This window comes from Struthio camelus, chromosome 7 (genome assembly GCF_040807025.1).
Source record: "Struthio camelus isolate bStrCam1 chromosome 7, bStrCam1.hap1, whole genome shotgun sequence".
NCBI classification, from domain to species: domain Eukaryota; kingdom Metazoa; phylum Chordata; class Aves; order Struthioniformes; family Struthionidae; genus Struthio; species Struthio camelus.
This window is the reverse complement of record NC_090948.1, coordinates 21,347,501-21,355,299: the sequence shown is the minus strand read 5'-3', so window position 1 is coordinate 21,355,299 and position 7,799 is coordinate 21,347,501.

Sequence of the window (7,799 nt, the reverse complement as noted above, 5' to 3'; positions counted from 1 at the left end):
TGATCTAAACCATGTCCTTGAGCTGTCCTTTGCTTCTCCCACCTGTTGCTCCACATGTCCTGTTACATGCCAGGTCTGCCCCAAGAGAGCTCTGTTTTCCCCAGGGCTCCCCACATGCTCTGCACATTTTCCCCTGCCCAGGGGAGATGTATGTTTGCCTCTTGCCTTGTTCCTGCCCAGGAGGGCTAGATGTACCTGGACCACCCCGGCTGCCCATCTCCTCCTGCTGCAAGGGCGAGTCATCTCCCTGGTGTGGACGTACAGGTGCCTCTGGCTAGTGACAGTGCAGTCAGTGAACGCTTACCAGTCCCTCCCAAGCTGTGCTGGCCAGGGCTATAAAGGGAAATGGAGAAACCCCATTGCTTACACCCTCCCTTTATGAGACTGGCTTCATTATCAAACTGAGACAACAAACTAGCAACAGGGTTGGCCCTAATGCTCCGACCTAGCAGCAAAACCAGCCCCAGCACTGAACCCTACTGACAGCAAACTGCCTTCCCTAGCAACAAGATGAGCCCTAACATAAACCAAGCAAGATCAAATACCAGCCCAAAAACCTATTGACACAGCAAAGTGGCCCCAACAATATTCTAGCAGCAACAAACATCCCTGCCTAACTACAGGGATACCTTGGCACCCGCGGGCAGTTGGTCTGAGCCTCTTACCCAGCAGCACTGCCCCAGCGGGCTCCTCCTAGCAAACGCCTCATCTTGTCCCCTGGGGAACTCCCTGAACCCCAGCAAGAAATCTGCCCCTGGGACCACGGGCACATCGGCCCCCAGCAAGGCCCCCTGGGCACGGTATCCCCCAATCACACCTCAACTGGATCTTTCCAGTAAAACAGCTTATTTGCTGGAAAACAAAAGGATACTCTAAGCATACTGAAACTACTGGTAAAAAATGCGTGGTCTGGGTTTTTTATTTTTACTTGTCTTTTGACCTGGGTAATTAAATTGTTGAACCGTCTTCATTTGACACTTACATGTGTGTGAGAGTGAAAAGTCCTAGAACTTTTATTTTGGCTTGAAATAGTCTTTTTTAAAAGATTTTTTTAAAAAATAAAAGCTATTAAAATTTTGAAACTGGAACAAAAGTTTTCAAATATCTCGAAATGTTTCCATTAGCTCCAGTTAGTTTATTACTTTGCAGTTTGTTAGATTACAATTTTTTAGGGGGAGGGGAGGATTCTCAGTTTGGAGTAAGGAAAAAAGATGTCAGCATCACTAGAATGACTATGTGAGGGGAAAGCAGTTTCTGGTCCAGGCCCAGACAGGCGCTCCATGGTTGCGACCTTGGCCAAGCCACTGCAGAGCTCCCTCTTGCGCTGGCCCAACTGTATCTTTGGGCACAGCTGCTCTGCAGCCTGGCTCAGTCCTGATGGGCTGCTTTTCAGCTCATAGGAGGCTATCATTGCTGCTAACTGTGCTTTCAAGTGAGAGAGGGAAGAGGCTGCAGTTTTATATCCTTCTGGGTATCCAGGATGTCTAATGGTGTGCAATATCTGCCCCCCCTGCAATGTATTAAGAGGGGTTATCTGATGATATTTAGTAGGATACTGGCCATGTGGTTTATGTTTCACAATGTTTAAGCTTCTCATCTGAAAACCCAAACAACAGCCTGATCTTCGGACAGCTTCTGGCCACATCCAGCCTGTGACAGTGATACTAGTATAAGAGCAATGGCACATTTGTCGTGTGCTGTGAAGCACTCCTTCTGGGGATGCACAGCAAAACTGAGCTTTGCACCGTGACAGTAAGACCATCCTGTAACCAAATCTGACCCAAGTGGTAAAGTAGAGCTTTTACTTGTGGCTGCACGTGTACTGTGGGCTTTGGCTGGATGAACATTGCCAGCCTAGGGTCACGCACGCCTGACACAGCTGAGCAGGAGGCAGCCTGTAAGGTTCATCTGGCTATGGCTAAACCCACAGAGATCCTGATGTGAGGACTTTTTATTCCAGCTTATCCTAAATCCAGCCCAAATCAAATTAGATGAGATAACTCTCTCTTAATCCATAGCTAATACTCACACAGATGTATATACCATGTTAAATAGCTCAGCACACACCAGACATCATGCCAGGCTGGGCTATTTGAAGACAATACCGCCCCTTGCTGCTTCTTACTGGCCTCGTGGCTCTGCTGCAGGTGCCCTTCATAATAATTTCCCAATCCACATGTAGCAAACCAAGATGAATCTGCCCAAAATACTCCATCCTACTGGCAGAAATGCAAGAGGCTGATCTAAAGAAGGAGGACAGTAATAGAGGGGAGGAGGGAGAACGTGAAAGAGAGCAATACGTTTAACAGATGTAGTTATTTATGAAAGTAATATCTGTCCAATGCAGCTCTCTTCTGTAGCAGGGATTAACACTTCCTTTCTTATGTGCACTGTTAAGTTGTGCTCTAAATATACGCACCCTGCCGTGCAGACATCATTCTAGTTGGAGACTAGAGACAGAGACTGTGAAATCAAGACCAAATTGCCTGCCCACATGGTGGGAATAGGAGCAAGGTGTCTCCAGTATCTTGGCTCTTCCTTTTTTTTGCTGGTTAATAGAATTCTGAGATCTAATTGATAATGATGACTCTCATTTGTTCACTCCTTTCCTGTTTTCACAAACACTTTCAGGCAAACGGTATATTGCAGTCCAAATTAAAGAGAGAAGAAAATGAGTGTGACTAAAGGCATTTTAATAGGTATCTGAGTCATAGAGCTGATGCAAAAGTAGAGCTTCTAATTCACTGAAGGATATTTTAGAAAGCTTGATTTGATCTGAATTGGATAGAAATTGGGATGTTTCCAGATTTTCCCATAAACAAGAAGCCTCCTAGCCTCAGCAGCTCTCTAGACACTTGACTCTTTTGCAGAGCAGCAGACCAAGACATTTTGACAAAACATATCAAACCCAGCCAACACTACTTCAAAAGAAAATTTCAGTCCAGATCTAGTGATTCATTCCTGTGGGGCAAACAGTGTCACCTGTATCTTCAGCTCAACCACATCTCATCTCTGGTAACACGATAGTGGACAGCCACGGTGATGTGGCACTGAGCAACAACATGAGCAGAGCACAACAGGCTCGCGGATGGCTCAGCAGCTACGTCTGCGCTGACAGACAGTAATGTGGAGCTCAGGATGGCTGGTGCAAACGGATCACAAAGGAGATGAGTAAGAAACCTTCCTCCTTTCTTTCCCTCCAGCTTGAACACAAGCTGTGAGCCCTATCCTGAGCATCCTCATTGTGGAGGTAGGGGTAAAAACTTGTACGGCAAATCCTGGGCTTTGCTGATGGATAAACAGATAAACGGCTCTATGGGGTGCATGAAGTTGACTCATCTAAATCTAAGGGAAAGCTCCTCAAAAAGGGCTGAATCTGTGGTTTGCTAAACCACCCCAAATGCCTGTCTGCTTGTTACCTGTGGTAGCTGTCTGAACATCAGGCTGCAACATTAATCTGGTTTACTCCCGGATTAAGCCTCACAGAAGTACTTAGGTATTTGGCTTTCTGGGTGGGATTTTGAATTTCCTTTCTAGATCCCAGTTAGGCTGTAACTGTGAAGGCCTCCCTGGGAAACCTCTGGCTCAGACCCAGTTAGGTTTAGCTCTAAATACAAGTAATGTTTCAAAGGAGAGATAGGATCAGCTTTTTTCTCCTGTAGATCTTCCTTCCCTGCCAGCAGCCAATTTCTTGCACACTGTTACAGAGATATTTCTAATAAAATGGAACAACTCCCAGGGACGCTTCTATCCCTTGTTGTGCCAAGGACTGGTGATCACATCAGCAGCTTGGTTCTCAAGCATTTGCCAAAACCTGATAGCTTCAGCCAGCATGATGGAGCAAGGGTGAGCCAGCTGCAATATAACAGGCCGAGTTTAGGTTCCTGGGGACTCTTCTTTGCACAGATAGGCTCCTTCATTTAATGGGTCTTGGATCTTATTTAAGACATCAGCTCATGTACAGTGCGGGTGTAAAGAAGCTGTGTGTATACAGTAAAAAAACTCAGTCTATTCAATACCTAGGGGAGTCCTAATAGATTTGCCGCTATAGCGAATGGTAGTCTCTGGGGCCAATACTGAATGTTAGAGTTTAATAAACAAAAACTCTGAAGCAGAAGAACTGAAAGAAGAACCAATTCAGAATGCAAAGCAAATACAATTTGATTAGAAAAAAAAAAAAAGTTGTCTCCTGGCCTTGACCTGTCCCAGGGACCAGAGTCTTAGAGTGGATGTGTCTGTACTGCTTCTGATGGATCTCCAAAGGCTGTTCTCTGGGTTCACTTGCTGACCACGTTGTCCGGGATCTTGCAAGCATGGCCCTAAGCTTGGCTGAAGGACACTGGCCAGGGCATGCAGGGACTTGTATACAAGAGTAAACCTTGGTAAATAATGAGCTGTATTTATCCAGGCCATCCATTGGGCAGAAGATAGGTAAGTCATCAAGGATGCCATACTTACAGGTGTCACCCATCAGTTTTTCATGGACGTAACCTTTGTAGTGTTTGTTGCTGTCACTTATATGCAGTCTTCTGCTTTCTTTTATCTCAGACTTCTACTGAAACTACTTGAGGTCAGCACTAGCTGACCGTTCTGCCCATAGCACTAACATAACAGTGCTCTGTGCTGCACCAGGGCTTAGACAGTAGGGCAGTAGCAACATTGCTACAATTAACCAAACCAGAGAACTGGATATTTCCCCTGTGCAAACACAACTGTCACAACCTCAGGAGCTCTAGGAGACCGTAGGAAGGTAGCATGACTTAGATGAAGTTATACTGTTAATGCTTTGAGATGGGAAACAACTCCAATGCTATTTTCACAATTTACAAGAAAACCTAGGTGCAAAGTAACTCTCACCTCCATCAGAACAGACTTAGAGGAGGAATTAGAGCTGAAAGTAATTCAGCCCGTTAAGAAAGAGCTGTCTTATGTATCTCTGCATACAAGAACTCCTCCTGGCTACAACACAGGTGGTGGTTGTGAGTTTTCCTCTCCTATTTCATGTTATGGATGTTAAGCCATGTTGTAAAAGCGCTGACTACAAAATAAGCTATTGGAGTTAAATTCCGAAAGAGTTATGCAGGTAAATATTTTAAATCATGATGATTTTTAGCAGTTACTTGTTTATCAAAGGAGGCTTGTCACATCATCACCAGAAACGTTACTCAGACTTCTGAGTTAGCAGATGAATGCCTGCTTATTGCCTCTCTTATTACAGAGAGCTTAGGGCAGGCAATGAGGAAATTGTGGTTGCATTATTAAAATATTGTCAACTCATCACTCTCACACAAGGCTGGATTTTCTGCATGTCAGTGAAATTCTCGTTCTCACAGGCCAGATCTGTGTAAAGACTTCATTGCTCAGTATCAGGAAAAGACCGTGCTTTGTGGTAATATGGTCACCTAAAGTCAATATTTCATTACAGTGAAAGGAAGTTTTTAACTGGAAAGAATTAAGTATTGTTTACTATACTCAGCAGAGCTGCTTTTTTATTTGTGGCAGGGGTGTCAAACTCTTCAGTGGAAAGGGCTGAATTATGTATTCAGAGCCTGGTTATAAATTTACGGCTTCTCGCTTCCCTCAGCTCACACATGGCTTCCCCCACGCACCAGCCAGGCACAAGAGGGTCTCTATTGAGTAGCAGCTCTCTCCAAGCGGAGATGTGCCACAGCCGCACACCACAAGCAGTTCATCTCCATCCCCTGCTCCCTCGTGGTCCAACCTGACAGAAAATGACTTCCTCCATACCACAGTGCCTCGTCTTTGCTGCAGGCAAGCAGGGACCGGGCTGGAGGAGGAGGAGATGTGAGCTAATGCTGTTACTTGTTCCCTGGCATTTCAGTGATAGGAGCCGGCCTGCTGTGCCACCTTCCCCTCACACCTAGCGGCACAGCAAGGCTCAGGAGCGGGGCAGGACTTTCACGTCCCCATGGGCCAGCTGCACACCTGGAGGCCCAGCTGTAAACACATCTTAGGATTTTTTTTTTAGGGCTATGTGGAAACCATACTTCATGATAATGTCTCAGAGGTTCTTTCTTTTCAAAAAGGACCCATATTTTGGGTTAGTTTCTCAGAGAGCAGTGAGAAACTGTGAAGGGAACATTGAAGGAAGGGCATGCAGGGGGCATAAGATATCTAGCAAAGAAAATTGCTTTTGTTCTGCTGTTCACAGAACAACTTTCTTATCTGTAGCCAAGCTGTGCAGGGATGGCCTGACGCAAGTGACTGGCATGGGCTCCTCACTGCCTGCACCGAGACAAATCTCACCCTGGCTGGGGGAGAGAGATGTACACCCTAGTGAATGCAGCCCCCACGTCAGCAGGCAGCAGAAGTGCAAACATCCCACAAGCACAGCCCTACCAGGAGGCTTTTGGCTTTGGCCCTGAGGTGTATGTATTTCGTGGGGGGGGGGGGGGGGGGGGTCCTCTGGAAGCTGCCCAGGAGGCTGGCTCGTAATGTACCACTGACTTATTCTGCATGTACATGGTCTTCAGCATCATTGTAAATAATATTCTTAATAAAGAGCCAATTAGCCTAACAATCTCATTATTATCCAGCATGCAGTGTAAGAAGCACTAGCCTGCGGCATAACTGAGAAAAGGTGTGTTCTCTGCCTCACATTTCGCACTGTAACGTATATAGGCACAAAGCAGCCTAAATAGATGTGCAAAAGTAAAGCCACATGGAAGGTTGAGAGGATGATGCACAACCTTATAAAGAAGGTCTTATGGCCTAGCATAGTGTATCGACCTCCATCAACAAGCAGGAATAACTGTGCGCCACAAGCTATGAGCACCAATACCCTCACTGGGCTCCGCCCATAGCCACCCCTGTGCTGGGGCCATGGGGCAGGGGCAGAGCTCAGGGTCAGGGAGGACGGCAGGACGGGGAAGGCATGCCAGGGCACAGAGCCAGCGGGAGCCTGGGCCACAAGGCTGCGGGATCACCACAGAGCGGGGAGTGACTATGCTGGGAGATGGGCCCTGCTCGGAAGGTGGAAGGATGAGGAAAAAAAATCTGTTTAGAGATGTGCATCTGATGTCTGTATCTGCTTGTGAGAGGAGCCCAGGACTGGAGACACTTTGCCAAAAATTATGTAAGTGACATTTGCACAGAGACTGTTGAAACTGCACCTGGCTCGTGCTAGTATGGAAATTCACAGAGAATTACTGCATGAGATCTAGTGACAAATGAAGTAAGTCGTTAAGCAAAAAATATCTTTGTCTCATATCCATCCCTCAAATCTTGGGCTTCCGTTTTTTCCTTCATAGAACTGAAAAAATATCACCCAGGCTGATTTTGGAATCGCTTGCATGTAAATCATCCCCTTGGGCTTGGGCATCTCAGACTGGGGTTCAGCCTGAGTGACTTTTTATAGCTGAGTTATAAACTTTTAAATGCCAGACTTAATCAGAGCTACTGAGATGGCCATTATAGGATTGGTTTAAAAGTGGCATAGCCCTGATATATGATAGCACAGAAGGCAGGCAGGTGGCTCAGTCACAGAGGGCTGTGTATCTGGTAGCTCTGGTGGCTGGAAGAGGGGAGGACTTGAGATGCAGATCTCTTGAGTTTTGTTCTTGTCCTTGTTCAGCTGCTCTGTGACCTCGAGCAAGTTTCTGCGGGCTGCACTGCCCTGAACAGCCGAGTCTCAGACCAAAATTTGAGAGGAGAATGTGACTCATCATGCCTCGGTTTCCTCAGCATGGTAACGAGGATACAAACATATATCTGCCTCCCCTAGGGAAGTTGCAAGATTTGTTGGTGAATTGGCCTAAGATTTAACACAGCATTGTGCA